General features: G+C 41.6%; 1 protein-coding gene across 5 annotated transcripts in view; it reads left to right on the top strand.

Moving 5' to 3' along the window:
• Window positions 1–18,119, top strand: part of RNF19A (ring finger protein 19A, RBR E3 ubiquitin protein ligase) — a 61,216-nt gene that overhangs the window by 18,104 nt on the left and 24,993 nt on the right. Inside the window, exon 1 of one of the 5 annotated variants that reach the window (XM_065054102.1) lies at window positions 11,647–13,165. The exons of the other annotated variants lie outside the window; for them this stretch is intronic. The gene's annotated coding sequence lies outside the window, so the exon portion shown is untranslated. Of the gene's footprint in view, window positions 1–11,646; window positions 13,166–18,119 lie in introns of those variants that run through there. 5 annotated transcript variants of the gene reach the window in all.

The following is an 18,119-nucleotide window of genomic DNA, read 5'->3' as shown; positions in this document are numbered from 1 at the left end:
CTTCATAAAGTTATTTAGGATTGGTTTTGTACTTTTTTTTTATCAAGTATTTGTCTTTTCTTCTAGATATGTGGGTCCTTCAAGGATGAGAAAGGCATACTTTTGAATGACATTAAATACCTCCAGGCTACCATTACAGACCATGTATCTTGCTGAGCAAAGAAAAATTCAAGGGCTCTTTCTCTGCTGATGTCAGTCATATGGAGGATATTGTACTGTAAAATGAGCAGTGGATAAAAGGGTGAAACATAATACTTCTGTGCTGCTATAGTCTATGGATATTTGAGAGAGACTACGGAGATATGTATGAGGGAGGAAAAAGCATGCTTTATTTCTGCTCCAAATGGTGGTGGGGTTTATAAATGTTTTTAAGGATAGCCGTGGTGATGAGAGACTGGACTGATGTGCTACATATATTAGAGTACAGGCAAGTGAGTGCAAGTTGTGAAGTTATTGTGGCTTAATGCTCAGCCATAGGAGGCTGTGACAATTCATGTGATCCCAGGCCAATGGTGAGATAAGACATGTTCTCCTCTGTTCGTTGTCAGGCTGTTCTGTTCATTGTCTGTGTGAGAATGTGGCAAGTCACATTATCACAGAATGATAGGTATTGGAAGGGACCTTGAAAGATCATCTAGTCCAATTCCCCCGGTGGAGCAGGAACACCTGGATGAGGTTACACAGGAGTGTGTGCAGGCAGGTTTTGAATGTCTCCAAAGAAGGAGACTCCACAACCCCCCTGTGCAGCCTGTTCCAGTGTCTGTCACCCTCACTGAGAAGAAGTTTCTTCTCATATTTAAGTGGAACCTCTTGTGTTCCGGTTTCAACCCATTGCCCCTTGTCCTATCAGTTGTTGTCACCGAGAAGAGCCTGGCTCCATCCTCCTGACACTCACCCTTTATATATTTATAAATATTAATGAGGTCACCCCTCAGTCTCCTCCAAGCTAAAGAAACCCAGCTCCCTCAGCCTTTCCTCATAAGGGAGATGCTCCACTCCCTTAATCATCTTTGTTGCCCTGTGCTGGACTCTCTCCAGCAGTTCCCTGTCCTTCTTGAACTGAAGGGCCCAGAACTGGACACAGTATTCCAGATGTGGTCTCACTAGTGCAGAGTAGAGGGGAAGGAGAAAGCCTCTCGACCTGCTAACCACCTCCCTTCTAATACACCCCACGATGGCATTGGCCTTCCTGGCCACAAGGGCACAGTGCTGGCTCATGGTCATCCTGCTGTCCACCAGGACCCCCAGGTCCCTTTCCCCTGTGCTGCTCTCTGACAGGCTGTTACCTGGCTAATACTGGAACTTGGGATTGTTCTTGCCCAGATGCAAGACTCTATGCTTGTCCTGGTTCTGTTTCATTAAATTTTTCCCCACCCAACTCTCCAGCCTGTCCAGGTCTCGCTGGATGGCAGCACAGCCCTCTGGCATGTCAGCCACTCCTCCCAGCTTGGTGTCATCAGCAAACTTGCTGATAGTGCACTCTATTCTCTTATCCAAGTCAGTGATGAATGTATTGAACAGTACTGGTCCCAGTACTGAACATTGGGGCACTCGACTAGATAGAGGCCTCCAACTAGACTCTGCCCCATTAACTGCAACTCTCTGGCTTCTTTCCTTCAGCCAGTTCCCAGTCCGTCTCACTACCCGATCGTTCAGTCCACACTTCTTCAGTTAAGCAGCGAGAATGCTGTGGGAGACTGTATCAGATATTTTACTGAAATCAAGATAGACCACATCCACTGCTTTACCATCATCTATCCACTTGCTTGTATCCATAAAAGGCTATGAGGTTGATTAAGCATGACTTTCCCCTTTGTGAAGCCATATTGGCTACTTCTAATGACCCTCTTATCTTTGATATGCCTTGAGATGTCACCAAGGATAAGCTGTTCATCCCTGGAAAAGGTGATGGGAGGTGAGGCTAACCCGGGACCAGTTACTTGGGTCCTCCTTCTTGCCCTTTTTGAAGACTGGAGTGACATTTGCTTTCCTGCCGTCCTCAGGCACCTCTGCTGTTTCTCAAGACTTAGCAAAAATGATGGAGAGTGGTCTAGCAGTGACTTCAGCCAGCTCCCTCAGCACCCATGGGATCCCATCTGGATCCATGGATTTATGGATATCTGGATTGCTTAACTGCTCCCTAACCCAGTCCTTGTCAACCAAGGCAAACTCCTCCATTGTCCTGTTCTCCATTATCTGTCTGCCTCAACCTTCTATCTGTAAAATAAGAGCAATGCTTCCTTTCTCTTCATGCTTTGTTTTTAGAACTTGCACTATATTTGGAAAGACACTTCCACATATGTTAAGTGTATGATGTAGTGGAAATGGTCTTAGTAGATATTAATTTTGACTAGGCCGCTATCATCACATAAGCAACAAAGAATTCATCTTTCTAGGAGTGTATGGCTGTATGTCTATACAATACTTGAACTGACAGTATCTGTTATAAATAAGATTAATATTATACTTTGCATTATGAAACCAGGCATTTAGGTTTTGTATTAGATTTCATTCTGAATGTAGCTTGTCTGGAACACTTATGTTTTGTGGCTCAACTTGGATATAAAAACAAACAAAAAAACCCCACTGAATATTGTTTCTGAGAATCCAAATAAAAGGTTTCTTACTGTTTAAAAATATAATCCTTTGCATCTGCTCTGAGAAAGTTTTAAAGTCTGGTTTAGAGCAAACGTGGTTGGTTGTTGGGTTAGTGTGGGGTTTTTTTTTTGTTTGTTTGTTTTTTGTTTCTTTTTGTTGTTGTTGCTGTTAGGGTGGTGCTTTGTTTTTGTTGTTTGTGTGGTGTTGTTTTTTTTTCCTTAGAGAAGTCTTGATCAATTTTTATTCTTTCCCTGTGAAAACTTGCAAGGAATTACAAATTTTTTCGAAAATGGCTTTGAGCATTTTCTTTAAAGACTGGTTGGTGTGGTGCCTAAATTCCTGAATATTTCACATACAACCAGACTTTTTCAGCCATTGTAGCAATTAGTGAGATACTTAAATTTTGTCTGCCAGCTGCCAGACATCAAGTCAGTAATGAGAGACTCCAGTGAGGAGGAATACTTCCTCTGCTCTTGGTTCTCTGCCAGGTTGAGAGGCTTGAGACAAAGCAGGAGATGCCTACCTCAGGTTCAGAGGGGGTAGAGGAAAAGGTGGTGGGTAGAGGCAACAGAGGAAGGAGGAAGGCATAAGTGAATGCCTGGCAGAAGAGTAGGAAGAAAAGGTTTCATGCTGGGATAGAGGAAATTGAGGGTGATGAAAGCTGAAACTACTGAAACAACTTATTTTTAACTTTTTTAGATCAAATCTGTTTTCTTTTTATGATAGCTTTCCCCATTTTCCATGTTGTTTCCCTCCTGCCCTGCTTGTAGTTTTGTGGCTCTCAAGCTTCAGCATCAGCAAAATAAAATGGCAGAGGAAAGAAGGGACTGTTCACAGGTGTTATCTTTAACCTCTGCTAACTATTGGCCAACATCTCGGCCAGGACAGTGTCAAGTGGGTTTGGTGAGTAAGGAGTGAGGGATGGAAAGGTTAAATGAAGCTTAGCCGTGGATAGCCCCCTAAGCTACCACCCTGTGTCTACTGTTGCAGGAGCATGGATTTATATCAGTTTCTTGTGTTCCTCCACAGAGATGTATTCCACAACCCCTAGTTCAAAAAGCACTGCAGACCGTAGTATCCTTGATGGAAGGCATTCTTTTAGGTTTGTTTTCATCTTTTGAAACCCGTTGGCCAATATTAATACAATCTGTTGCAGGGATAGAAGTTTCAAAGAGAAACTACATCTAGCTAATGCTACCTAGGTCTCATTTGCTATCTGCACATTACTAAATTTTATTCACATTTGTGTAAGAGAACATTCTCGTGCCCTAACAGCAGACAAAATATTGTTAACATTTAAATCACTACAGACAGCAGTGACATTTTTTTGAGCATGCTGGGGTTTAAACTTAGGATAGGAAGTGCTAGAATGAGGAGTCTCTGGCAGCCCCTTTTGTAGAATGTTTATGTGGTGCTGGGCAAGGCCCGTATAGAGTAGTTAGGGGTTTGTTTTCCTGTGTGCCCATCTTTAGACATTGAGTTGTTGATCTGCAGGTAGCTACTGCTGTCAGTGCTCAGCCTAAGTTTTGAACCTATACTAACATGAAACAGCTTTACAACTTGGGCAGCCTACAGTATTTCAGGTGGCCTTGGTGTCTGTTTCCCATCTCACAAATTTGGAAAAATAATATTCCATTTCAAAATTACTGTGAACATTTCACAGGAGTACTCTGAAGACTGATTTGTTAATGTTTTTGAAGCCATTAGTCTGGTAAAAATGTTTTATGGACTTCTGTGGTGTTTGTGAATTCAGGGTTGTAGAATGTTGTTGTAAAGCAAAAAATGTACATTACGTAAGTCACGGGGCCTCGTTTATTAGGGAAATAAGAAGTAGCCATCCATGCAATGAGGCCAGCTCCAGAAAAATCAGTATGTCTGTGTGATCCTATAGGGAGTTCAGAAGCCAGATCAAGCCTTTGGGATCACAGAATCATAGAATGGTTTGGGTTGGAACGGATCTTAAAGATCATCTAGTTCCAACCCCCCTGCCATGGGCAGGGGACACCATTTCACTAGACAAAGTTGTTCAGAGCCCTGTCCAACCTGACCTGAACACTTCCAGGGATGGAGCATCCACAGCTTCTCTGGGCACCCTCGTGGTGTTCACCTGCCTGGTGCTATATGTGCAACTTGTCTTTGGAGTAAGTAGCCAGCTGCTTGGGTGGGAAGCAACCAGCCCCACTTAGTCTACACATCTGCCTGTAGCACCCTGGTAGTTGGGTCTCTGTTGTGGACAGCGGAAGACATGTCTCGGTGTCCCTGAAAGTGGTGATGAGGATCAAATACTCATATTCAGCCATCATGCATGCTGGGACTGGACCAGCATTTGCTTTGCCTTCCAGAGCATCAACTACATAATCAAGTGTATGGATAGGGAATGCCGAATTTAGGTTTTATGGACAGCTTGCATTCTGGGATCCCTAACTTCCGAGCACTCATATGCACACTGTTAAATGACCGAACAGTTCTTTATGTAGCATTGTATGTGTGCCTCTGTTATCCATGGAGTATTTGATAATGTTATACGTCAGAAGCAGATAATGTATTTATTGTGGCAAGGACTTTGGCAGGGGGGAAAGTTGCAGAACAAGGAAGAGATTGTGTCTCCTATAACCACATTAGCACTTGTGATTACGGCAGCCTTGCTATGCAATTGCTGCCGGGTATGGCATGGCTCTAGTGGACTTTTATGTAGCATAGTTATATATGCTATGGGAAATAATTGATTCTACACTAAACATCTTCTTACTTAGTAGAAAAGTTATTGTTTTGGTTCCCAGAAAAAGACTTGGTAGGTCGGCTTTCTTGGTGAAGTGAAATTAGTGAATAAACAATATTACCTCAATGTGTGAGTTGTAGAGACTTGTGACTTCTCTGATAGCTTATCTTTCACTCCACCCATTTAATATTTCTTGTCTTTCTCCTTTTCCTCTCCTCCATGCTGTCTCAGCAGCACAGTCCTCTCTAGGATTGTGGTTCAGGAGCTGGCTCTCTGACTCTACATTTAAAGGACATTAAATAGAAAGGGGAGGGATTGCACTCAGACAGGGAAAGCTGTTAAGTTTTAATAACTTGCTAGTTGTTGCTGAGAAACTCTTTCCTGTTGCATTGAAAAGCCGCAAGTGTAGTTGAAGCTGCTGTAACTTCTCTAATGGGGAAGCGTGGGCTCTGGTTATATCAAAATTTAAACAAAATGGTATCTTTTTGAATGTAGTTGTTATCTCCCCAGTATGGAGCAATGTCAGCCTGACCAGCAGCTATTTAAGAAGGCTGCACTCAGCATAAATTTCAGTTTGAGTGAGGACTTGCTAGTGTAAGTAAATAACGACAGTCTTTCAATGCGAGACAGAACAATTCCTTTTCAGACACGGTGTTGTGACATGTGAGTTGACTTGGCAGATTGTTGTTCTAGTTTATTTGCATTTATTTTTCCCATTTTCTACCTGTTTTGATGTTAGAATCCTTTTGGATTTTCCTTGGCTTTTCTGCTTCCTTAAATTCTGTTGCACAACTCTTACAGTTATACAGCTGTGATAGCTACAAGGTCATGATTTTCTTTTGCTGGGTGACAACAGTTTTCTCTTTTAAGGAGGATCCTTTAATAATACTGGCTAGAAGTTTGCAGCAGAGTGCTTCTGTTGTTGCACGAAACTTTAAAAGACTGAGGAATCATTTATGTTCCTTCAATCCAGTATTTGATAGATTTCAGTTGGTAGAATGATTTGAGGATGCATGCTGAACAGTGGGATCCAAGTCAAAAATAAGTACAGAAGGGGAATTGTCATGAATACCTTTATTGATAATGGTGATCTTAAAAATTACGAGCAGGAAAAAGGCTTGAGAGAAAAAAAAGGAAGGAAAGAGCAGTTTAAAGAACTTTAGAATTAATTTTGGAATGACTTCTCAGTTACAGTTTTTTGTTTTTAATGCAGAGTTGAATAATTGTTTAGGGAATAGTCTAAACCCTCCTTACTGAAAACAGGCAATATGCCAGAAATGTAACAACAATTTGCAAAGTAAATAAAATTTGTGGAAGTATCTACTGTTTTGAATCAAACTTGAAGCTTCTGAACAATTATTAAATCATAAAAATTCCTATTTTCACAACTTAACAATATTAAAGTGATTTGATTAAAATGTCTCACTTCTAGGCTACTGTAACTTTTTTGACATTTTATATGCCTTCTTTTTTCAGCTAAAGCTGTTAAATTTCAAGATCACTGAAAGAGTAGATCCTTTGTATGACAGAAACAGATGTGCAACAGAGGTTTTTATAGGGCACTTTCTTCAATAACAGCGATTGGACCTGGTTTTTTTCTCTATTTTGGCACTGTTACAGCATATGATTCATTTTTGTCTCAGCTGTAGCAAGGAAACCACACGCATATTGCAGTGTAACAAGGTTAGAAAAGTACTTTTCAAGTCAGATGCAGAACAGTCGTCAAGAGTACTTTTTCTGTGGAAGTTTTTTCCTGTATTATATGGCATATTTGGGGGGAAAAATGAATCTCTTGCACAGATGATTCACCTTCACTGTAGGTGGTACTGTGCTACCTAAAGAATGGAGCTGGTGCTAACACTCCATTCTTGAATCTTGAAATAGTTTGTTTACCGTGTCCTTCCTCCCCACCCCCTCATGAAAACATACTGCATTATCTGAATTTGTGTTAATAGCCAGAGGAAAGGTCTGGGCTAAGACCAGAGCCTGAGACTTATACCTGGGTAGTAAGCCTTACAGCTGAGAGGATGCCAGCTGTGATAGCTGGACTTTCCAAAGAGCAGCTGGCACCATGTCCAGGTATGTGCGTTGATCCAGTCTTGCTGGGAGATGGCAAAAACAAACAGGTTTGTCCAGATCACAGTCCACTGAATTGGAACGGTATCTCTTAGTAAACTGCAGTTAACTCCAGATAATGTTTGATAATATCACCAGGTTATCTAGAGGCAAACGTTGTCTTTTGTGAATGTGAAACTTGGAGCTCTTTGTGGTTAGTTTTTGTTCAAATGTCAGCATCTCTGGTTTGTCTGATTTCTCTGTCAGATGCTCATTTTTCTCGCAGGAGCTGAATTTCATTCAAGAACCAAGTCACGTCAGTGACTGTGGAAGCTAAATGTCATTATCCTTGAATGTTCATGTGCATGTTTTTAAAATCCACATTTTAAATCTGTTTTCAGCCACTGCTGTTTTCTGTGAGGGTTCTGCTGTTTCATGTAACACTCACTGTTTGTAGGTAGAAGATCTGATAGAAGTGAGGAGCCTTTTGCTATAAATGTATGTGAGTAGCTGAGAAGGAGGTTCACAAGGTCCTTGTGTAGTGAGGTGACTGCCAGTGTCCCTTTGTGTACAGGCTCAAGTTTGAGGATCTGTGACTTGAGCCGTCACAGTTGTGAACATGCCTTTATGTCTGTGTGTGTCTTACTGAGTGAATTCTACCTTTTTGAGTAAAAATTCAGAATGTTTTTGGTGTCGGGTTGGAGCAGAGCTGACCCCTGGTAGCTGTAAAAAGCTGAGTGAATAGAGGAGGTTTTTGAGTTAAGTTCTGAGATCTTTTCAGTATGATTGACTGTTCTCTAGAGAACCAATGTGAGGTATTCTGCCACCACTGTGCACACTGTCTGCAGGCAGTCTCAGGAATCCTTTAGTCTTAAGTGATCTGCAGAGTATACAAAGTGTTAGCTTTAGTTCCAGTTTCTGCTTTTAGAATAATTGAAATGACTGTTTCTTACTTGAGGCATCTGTGTTGTTTTTGAAGATGGAAAAGAAGACAAGTGCACTGCTGTCTACCATTATGGTATCTGGGTCAGGCCGTGTGGCGCGCAGGGACAAGGTGTGCTGGCTGAGGGCTTCTGCTGTGCCCAGCCCGGTGGATGCAAACAGGGCAGCTTAGCTACTTTTAGCTACTTTAGCTGACCTCTTCAGCTCTTACCACCACTGTTTGGTTTTTTTTTTTCCCCTCCTGGCTCTAGTTGATACAGAGAATTTACCTAAAGCCTGGAAAATGAGCCAGTTGTGTGGAGAGGTTGTGCCCAATACAGCCATGGTCTCAGACTTCTGCATTTGTTTTGCAATTCAGGAATCCAACCTCTGAGTTACATTAGATCTCCATTGTGCTATGTAAGTACTTCCAAAGCATGTGTTGGCAAGAAAACTTTGACGTCAGCAGAGCTAGGGTGAGGTTTAGCATTGCGCACATTCAGTTGCTCTGCTTGGTGTGGATAATGGCATGTGGGAATTGAAGCAGAGTTTGGAGCGGGGCGGGGAATCATTGTGAATGGTGTTTGTAGTCTGCTGCTCAGTGTATATCTTCTGTGGGTAGAAAATGTACTTGACAAACTATGTGTTGTCCCTATTGTTTATTACAGACATTTTAGATGATTTTGTAAATATTTGTCTCTGACACTCCTGGCTTGCAGAATATTGCTTTTAGTTCCTTAAACTGGGATTACAATAACAGTTATTTGCTGGTGTTGCAAGTGAAGATTTTTTCAGAGGCAAACTACATGTATTGCTCAAGGATTTTTTTTTTCCAGTGTTAACACTAAGTTTAGTTAAGCGAAAATAATTTGGTAATCATCTACTGCAATTTGAAATTCATAATGATTAACTTGCAAGTAGAAAGAAAGCAGGGATTTAAAGACGCTGCGTGAATTCATGATCTGCCAGAGAAAGTGGTATTTTATTTTAAGATGAACAGGGGACTGACTTTTGTTATTGCTGATTAAACAAATCTTTGACTTGGAAATAAATACGAAAGCCTGTTTGATAGATTCAATTTAAGATATTTGTTTCAGCTAAGATTTGTCTGGATGCAGACAGCTCAGGAGAGCTATATTTAAGGCTGTTAGAGCAGAACTGTGGGTGTCACTGTGGCAGGATTCAAAATCAAGCTGGAGGCTTGCCGTTGATTTTATAAACAAACAAGAAGCTTTTGTTGTGCTTAGAAATTATTTACTCTGCTTTTTAAGGGAACAGTCATCAATTGTCCAGATGACTTTATCTCAGGTTTAGGCTAACAAGTACTCCTGGCCTGAGGCAGCATCTTCTGTACTAATTCACTGCTTCTGTGGTCTACGAAGCTTTTAAATCTGACTTGATGTGTTGGGGTTTCTTTAAAAGTTTTACTAGAAAGGATATAGTTGGAGGCATATACCAGTGTTATGATGTAAAAACCACAAAGTATGGTTTTACCTCAGAACCCCAAATAACACAGGTTTATTTGGAGACTATAATTAGAAAGTATTTAGCTGTTCTAAATAACAGAGAAAATAAGCACAGTAGCTTTTCTAGGAATTGCATTATGCTTGCTTCATTTTTTTCTTTTGTGCCTCTAATTATTTGAAATGAATGATGTGTCACAGCCTGTCGCACAAAGGGGCCTAACTAATGATGTTTCCATAATTGTGTAGAAAGAGCTGATTAAGATGATGCTGTGTGGAGGAAAAAAGTTAACATTCAACAAAGTGTATTTAAAGACGTATTAGGAAGAACATGTGAGTTTGCATCTGTAAATCTGGAGGGGGAAAGTGTCAGGGGAGAAAGGCTTTTTAATCCCTCCTCAAAACCAAGAGAGCAAGGGATTTGTATTTCAGAAATACTCCATGTGTTGTGGGGCCTGGCAGTGGAGGTGTAACTTGCTAATTTAAAGGTCGTGGAGTAAATGGGATAGTACAAATACATCTTGACCCACACATACTTTTCTCCTTTCTGGAGTGTGCCACGAAGCACTGCTGCAGCACTCCTCAGCTGGCACAGAAATCACTGTAGGTCCCATGCTTTTTTTCCTGTTTGCATTCTGCTGTTAAATGTATGAAGCACAGTAGGAGTAGGGAACCTTTGAGTATTTTTGTTTGTTGTGAACCATTCTGACAATCCGTGATGTCACAGCTCTGCCAAGGTTCCATCAGCACTGTGTGACATGGAGTGTCACCTGGCGGGCAGGACTGCAGGGCTTCTGGCTAATGCGCGGTGACTTGCAGGAGATTCACAGACTCCCCTGTGTTGTTTCTTGCTTGGATGCCATCAACAAGACAATGAGGACTAAGAAGGTTTTGCAGGATTAAGTCTTTAAAGCCACAAGTGGGAGTCTCTGCGCTGACTTTTCTAGCTATTTGAAATAGCGTTTTTTTGCATGGAAAAACTCTGCTTTATCCCCAGTCTATGTTACAGTTACGCTGTGGTGCTGTCAGTGAAAAAAATGTTTGGCTAAATTCTGCTGTGTGCTGACACAGCGTATTTTTGGTGTGATATATGATGTTGTAGGAGGAAGAGTAACTGCTGGCAGAATAACTCCTCCTGTTGGCCTATATTGTATTTCAAGCATAGGTACAGTTTTACTTTTAGTGATGAGTGTTCAGCTTTGTCTTGTTTTGTGCTTTTAAACTAGTTTTTACGCTATTTATAGTGTAAACTGGTGGAGTCTGTCTGTAAAGGCTGGTAGATCATTGTCCTTGTCTTGCTCTGTCTATGCTGAATGAGTTCTGTCTTTTCAGCCTGGTCTTTATTTATTTTTAGTGGGACTAGAAGAATCCTTTCCACTAATTCTTTCCACCCCAAGAAGCATCAGTAAGATTGAACTTCTCACTTCATGTATTTGTAAACGAAGATCTGTGTGTTTGACGTGTAGTCGGTTTGTCTTTACCTTACTCTTCTAATGTTCTCCTTTCATTCTACATAAGGTTCCGATGTGAGATAAGCTTCATGGTACTTGTGCCATTTCCTGACGCCTATGGTTTTTCTGGAGGCAGCGAGTGTTTCCTGTCTGGAAGCCAGAGGCTGCGTTCCTGGCAGGATGGAGTATTTTTGTTTCCCTGGCTAGATCTTTCCCTGTCTTTGTTTTGGTCTCTCTGTCTCAGTTGTTCATTATCTTTATTTTTTTTATTATTTTTTTTTTTAAACTTGGTCTGTGTTTGAAATTGCCCCAGTTTAGCTAGAGCTATCATTAAACAAAAAATGGACTTGGTGATTTCACATGCATCCCTGCAGGATTTTTCAGGTAACATATGGGCAGAATGAATTAATAGGCCAGACAGCAGTAGAATTGTGTGTGTTACACTAGGTTTTGCACTAATGTCGCTTTTTGACTGAACAGGAGTGGTTAGTTACACTGGTGTAACTTTGTACCAGACCTGTGAGCAGTTTCAGCAGTTCTGGCATTAGCCATCACAGCTCAGAAAACCCTGCTGTAGTTCTTGTCTCTATCCTGCACTTGCTGCTGCTAAAATAGACTGGCTTGGATTATTCACTTAGGCACCCAAGGTTTTCTGAAAGTTTTATATTTAGTTACATTTAGCAAAATTATTAGTTTCTTTACGAAGAGACTTAAACAAGAACCATGCACAGTAGCTATTCTGTTCTCAAGGGCTGAGATACTGTGGGGTTACAGCGGTGTAGTAAGTTTCTATGAGTTGCCACAGTGGCATTTAGAAACTGTGACCAAGTTCTTAGCCTGTGCCATCCCATGATAAGGTATTACAGCCTGACTTGGTCTCATTGGAAGAATTCAAAACTCTTAACTTGCTCCCTTTTAGTTACTTCAGTTAGTTTACTTTTTAAGTTTTATTCAAAGTATATCTGTATACCCATTATGTTAATAAAACTGGTAAAATAGCACCAGAGGATTAAAAAGTAATTCCTTAATAGTTTCCAACACTTCTTATTTTGAAGCAAAGCTATTTCAAAATGTGTTGGGGTGTGGTGTTTGTGGTTTGGGTTTTTGTTTGTTTTGGTGGGTTTTTTACCTTTTTTCCTACCACCCTGAAAAAATAGAGGTTAGTTAAACCACAGAGAAAACAGAGCTGGAAGATGCTGCCAGTCAGCTGGTCAGTAATCTCTGCAGTGCAAGACACAAACCCCTGGCTCTTGCTGAATTTAAAAATCAATAGGAGCTGGTAACAGAGATCTGTTACCTCTTATGTATCCCCCCACAGCTGCTGTCTCTATGATATGCCGTTCAAATTCTGTCTGTGTGCTCTCTCTGGAACTACTGCTCTTGGTTTCAGATGCCTCTACTACAATATTTGTCCCACCTTATGTCTTGGTACGTTTTATTTGGTTTATCTTTATAGTAGGGCAAACTTTAAAGCCTGCTTGAAAACCAAAGCTTGTTAGAATTCAGTATGTAGCCATTACTCTTTGATCATGCAAAATTACAGAGCTGAAATTATGTCTGTTTATTCTGGAAATTTGTAAGTCTTGGTTATTTTCATTTTGAAGCAGTTTTTCTGTAGAAATGATCTCAGCATCCAGGAGTGTTGCAATGTTTTCCACTTGCAGGATTGGTGACACTGCAGGAAACAAAACTTTCTGATACTGTTTCACTGGTGTATGTATTTACTCAGATTATTTTGCAATGTTTAGTTTAGAATTAAAAGCAGCTGCAGGAAAGTCCAGGGTATCAGTATTGATTTTTTAAGAGTAAAACTGAAAGCAGGCAATACTTGCTTTCAACTAAAATAAATGCAGAGGGGAAAAAAACTCTGAAAAATTGCTTTGGGGTAATTTTGCTATTGCCAGATAATTTACTTTGCTTTTCTTAAGTCTACATTGGACTGGATCTGTTCATACCATGTAAGTATGCTCTGAAGACAGAATTCAGAATTAAGTTTGTTTTTCTATATTGACTGCTGTTACAGATGATTAGGATTTTAAAAGTTTACAGTTTATTTTTACTGTTGGGATGAGAAAGATTTTGGGCTTACGGAAATTTTTGTCTCGGGCAGGTCGAACAGTCACCTGTCAATCTCTTGAGTGATTCATTCATACAGTCTAATTTTCTTTTCAGCTGGTGGTCAGAAAGATTGCTTAGTTTAAATGAAGGCATTAATATGGTTAGATTAAAACTTTTTGATGCATAGGCAGCTTGTGCAGTTTTTAATCTCTTCATGTTTCTTCTTTCCAGACCACTAGCTAGTCAGATGGTTTGGAACATAACTTCAACATATATACACAAATAAATATCACCACTATATTCAGGAGTGAAAATACGTGCCCATCATTGCACAAAGAGAATACATTCCCATCACTTATGCTAGAAAAAAATGTGCTGGTGAGAGAAGTTTAATGATTAAAGGATTAAAATAGTTCAAAGTTCTGGTGATGTTTTGTTTTCTATTTTCTTTTCCCCCTCAGTGTTTGGTTTCTATTGGCAGAGTTTGGTGTCCATTTGCTTACAGTAATGCACTGCAGTGCATAGGATAAGCTTTTGACACGGCTGAGACCTCTCTGTTCAATTAGATAAGGGAAAATTGATGCTGCTAGTCTTATTTCCAACAGATGTAGGCCTGGAGACTGACAAATAAGAAAGCATCTCTCCATTGAGTTCTTAGCTTTGGTCAGCCGTTGCACTCAATATATTCAGATTTAATGCTGCTGGTTTCGAAAATTACATTTTTAGAATTTAAGGAATCCTTGCCAGTTTGTACTTTTGCTAACAAATGGCAATGTGGGCCCTTAAGAGGGGCTCCATCTTATGGCTGAGCTTGCTTATGAAAGTGCTGGTGAAGTCTTTTACTGAACATTTGAAACATAGAGGAAAAGATGCTTCTTTTCTAAGCAGTTTTGTTTGATTGTGGTGTCTTCCTTTGAGGTTTGAAAGGATGGTGATGGAAAAAAACAAACAAACAACAAACCCTCCCCCCCAACACCAAAATGCCACCAGACTGAGGGGAGGCTCTCTAAGTCTCCTCTCTCCTTAACAAGCATTATCTGCAAGAGGAACAGTTTTGCTGGAGTTGGCAATCAGTTGTTCAGAGACTTTCAGAATGAGTGGAGCAGCTTGCAAGATTTCCTTTCCTGATAGCTGCTGTCATGGACACATGATACAGGATGTATTGCACATAAATTTCAAAGGAAGAAGCATAGCTCCTTTTTTTTCCTTTTTAATAAACTGTTGGAGATTTTTTCTAGCTGTCAGGATTGGTTTGTCATGTGCTACGCAGGATTGTGAATTTTAAAATAGAACATTGTGTATCAGTTAACTTTTGGCAATTCTGCAGTGTGTACTCTGCAGGCTTCTGTGTATTTTAAATACTGTCAATCTTTTGATTTTAATGCCCCGTCAGTCTGACTGTCTCAGGCTTTGAGCCCAAGTGGGTTCATAGTGTCTGTTTGCTTCATTGTTTTGTAAACAATATTGCTTTGTTCTGTAAATGAAAATAGAATTTCCAGATAAGTGACACAGGACTTCAAGGAAAAATGAAGTGCAGTCAGAATAAACTGGGACATGGTAACAGGGCAGTATGTAGATTTTTAAGAGATTAGAATATCTCTGCCTCACAAGTGATTTTCTCTTAAATTCTTATGTAATAGTATATGTGAATATTAGGGTATTTTTAATAACGTGATTTAGAATATGGAGTAATAATCTGGACATAAAGTTGATGGGAGAAACCATAATGTTTAATATTTGTTGAAAGATGCTTTACAAATGCTGGAAGGACTACTCAGCCAGCCATCCACAGTCCATTAGGTTCTTCCAGTGCACTGATAACTTGCAAATGCAAATGGTGGATGTGCTGACTAAGAGAGGAGCGCTGGTGGATCTCATCCTCACTAACAAGGAGGGGCTGGTTGAAGCAGTAAAGGTTGAGGGCTGCCTTGGCTGCTGCGACCATGAGATGCTGGAGTTCAGGATCTCATGTGGCAGGAACAGAATACCTAGCAGAATTGCAACCCTGGACTTCAGCAGGGCAAACTTTGGCCTTTCCAAGCAATTGCTAGGGGAAATTCCATGGGAAAGGGTACTTGAAGGTAAAGGGGCTCAAGATAGTTGGTTAGTGTTCAGGGACTGCTTCTACCAAGCTCAGGATCGGAGCATCTTGACACGTAGGAAGTCAAGGAAGGGAGGCAGGAAACCTGCGTGGTTAAACAGGGAACTGCTGGGTAAGCTCAAGTGGAAGAAAGAGTCTACAGATCATGGAAGGAGGGGCTGGCCACTTGGGAAGAATATAAGGCTGTTGTCAGAGCGTGTAAGGAGACAACTAGGAAAGCTAAGGCCTCCTTAGAATTAAACCTGTTGAGAGAGGTCAAGGACAACAGAAAGAGTTTTTTCAAATACATGGCAGATAGAACTAAAACTAGAGGGAATGTAGGCCCACTGATGAATGGGGTGGGTGCCCTGGTGACAAAAGATACAGAGAAGGCAGAGTTACTGAATGCCTTTTTTTGTCTGTCTACTCTGCCAGAGAGTGTCCTGAGCAGCCTCCTCTGGGAGGCCCCGGACAAAGTCGGGACAATTGAAGAGTTTGCCTCAGTTTATGAGAACTGGGTTAGGAAGCAGTTAAGCAATCTGGACATCTATAAATCGTGGGTTCAGATGGGATGCACCCATGGGTGCTGAGGGAGCTGGCTGAAGTCATTGCTAGACCACTCTCCATTATTTTTGCGAAGTCTTGGGAAATGGCAGAGGTGCCTGAGGACGGCAGGAAAGCAAATGTCACTCCAGTCTTCAAAAAGGGCAAGAAGGAGGACCCAGGTAACTGGTCCTGGGTCAGCCTCACTTCCTTACCTGGAAAAGGTGATGGAACAGCTTATCCTTGGTGCCATCTCAAGTCATATCAGGGATAAGAGGGTCATTAGGGGCAGTCAACATGGCTTCACCAAGGGGAAGTCATGCTTGATCAACCTCATAGCCTTTTATGAGGACATAGCTAGGTGGATAGATGATGGTAAAGGGGTGGATGTGGTCTATCTTGATTTCAGCAAAACATTTGATGCAGTCTCCCACAGCATTCTCGCTGCTTAACTGAAGTGTGGACTGGATGATCAGGTAGTGAGGTGGGCTGGGAACTTGCTGAAGGAAAGAAGCCAGAGAGTTGCGGTCAATGGGGCAGAGTCTAGTTGGAGGCCCCTGTCTAGTGGAGTGCCCCAGCGTTCAGTACTGGGACCAGTACTGTTCAATACATTCATCAGTGACTTGGATGGGGGAATATAGTGCACTGTCAGCAAGTTTGCTGGTGACACCAAGCTGGGAGGAGTGGCTGACATGCCAGAAGGCTGCGCTGCCATCCAGCGAGACCTGGACAGGTTAGAGAGTTGGGTGGGGAAACATTTAATGAAATAGAACCAAGACAAGTGTAGAGTCTTGCATCTGGGCAAGAGCAATCTCAAATTCCAGTATTAGCTGGGTAACAGTCTGTCAGAGAGCAGCACAGGGGAAAGGGACCTGGGGTCCTGGTGGACAGCAGGATGACCATGAGCCAGCACTGTGCCCTTGTGGCCAGGAAGGCCAATGCCATCGTGGGGTGTATTAGAAGGGGGGTGGTTAGCAGGTTGAAAGACTTTCTCCTTCCTCTCTACTCTGCCCTGGTGAGACCACATCTGGAATATTGTGTTCAATTCTGGGCCCCTCGGTTCAGGAAGGACAGGGAACTGCTGGAGAGAGTCCAGCATAGGGCAACGAAGATGATTAAGGGAGTGGAGCATCTCCCTTATGAGGAAAGGCTGAGGGAGCTGGGTCTCTTTAGCTTGGAGAAGAGGAGACTGAGGGGTGACCTCATTAATATTTATAAATATATAAAGGGTGAGTGTCACAAGGATGGAGCCAGGCTCTTCTTGGTGACAACCAATGGTAAGACAAGGGGCAGTGGGTACAAACTGGAACACAGGAGGTTTCACTTGAATTTGAGAAGAAACTTCTTCTCAGTGAGGGTGACGGAACACTGGAACAGGCTGCCCAGGGGGGTTGTGGAGTCTCCTACTCTGGAGACATTCAAAACCTGCCTGGACATATTCCTGTGTAGCCTCATCTAGGTGTTCCTGCTCTGGTGGGGAGATTGATAGATGATCTTTCGAGGTCCCTTCCAATCCCTGTGGTTCTGTGGTTCTAGTGAATGGCAGTCTTCTTGCTTTAATGAACATCCCAGTTCAAGTGCAGGTTAACAGCTGAAAAGAAAGGCTTACATGTGCTGAGGGAATTGCTCTAACCTTTTGTCTGCCTTTGATATCTAGTAATAGGCTTTTGTTTAATTTTAACAAGGCGCTATATAGTGCCTCTAAACTGATCCTAATTATTAGAAGACTTTCCTAAAGTAAACTCTGCATTGTAGGAACGCCCTTATGTTAAAGCAAGTCCGTTTGCTCCTGGAAGATGCCTTGTTTCTGGTGGCCTTCCTGTGTCAAGCTGGCTCATCCCAGAGGGTTTAACTTCCTTTCAGTTTCAGGGTAAGAGCCCTGCTCTGTTCTGCTTAGCAGTTCTGTGCTGGTGCCAGCACATCCCAGATTTTGTCAGCACCTTCACTGAACCTGCTGCTAGCTCCAACATGGATTAGTGAGTGGATGCTTGGTACAATATATGCAGGCTACTCCAACTCCCAGTCTTTTGAGTTTGCATAAATTTAGAAAGTGAAATTATTTCAGCAAAGGTGTTGTTCTGTTGTTCAAAGATGTGTCATGTTTGAGACTTGACATGGCAGATTTCTAAAGGTTTTGAAAACCTTGTATTTGACAGTTGTGGATTTGCAAGTCCTATTTTTGAAATAGTGGCCTCTGTGCAGCTATCAATAGTCCATCGTAAGCATAAAGA

Source organism: Columba livia, chromosome 2 (assembly GCF_036013475.1).
Source record: "Columba livia isolate bColLiv1 breed racing homer chromosome 2, bColLiv1.pat.W.v2, whole genome shotgun sequence".
Classification (NCBI taxonomy): Eukaryota; Metazoa; Chordata; class Aves; order Columbiformes; family Columbidae; genus Columba; species Columba livia.
The sequence above is the reverse complement of the archived record's forward strand: the minus strand, read 5'-3'. Positions and strand labels throughout refer to the sequence as shown.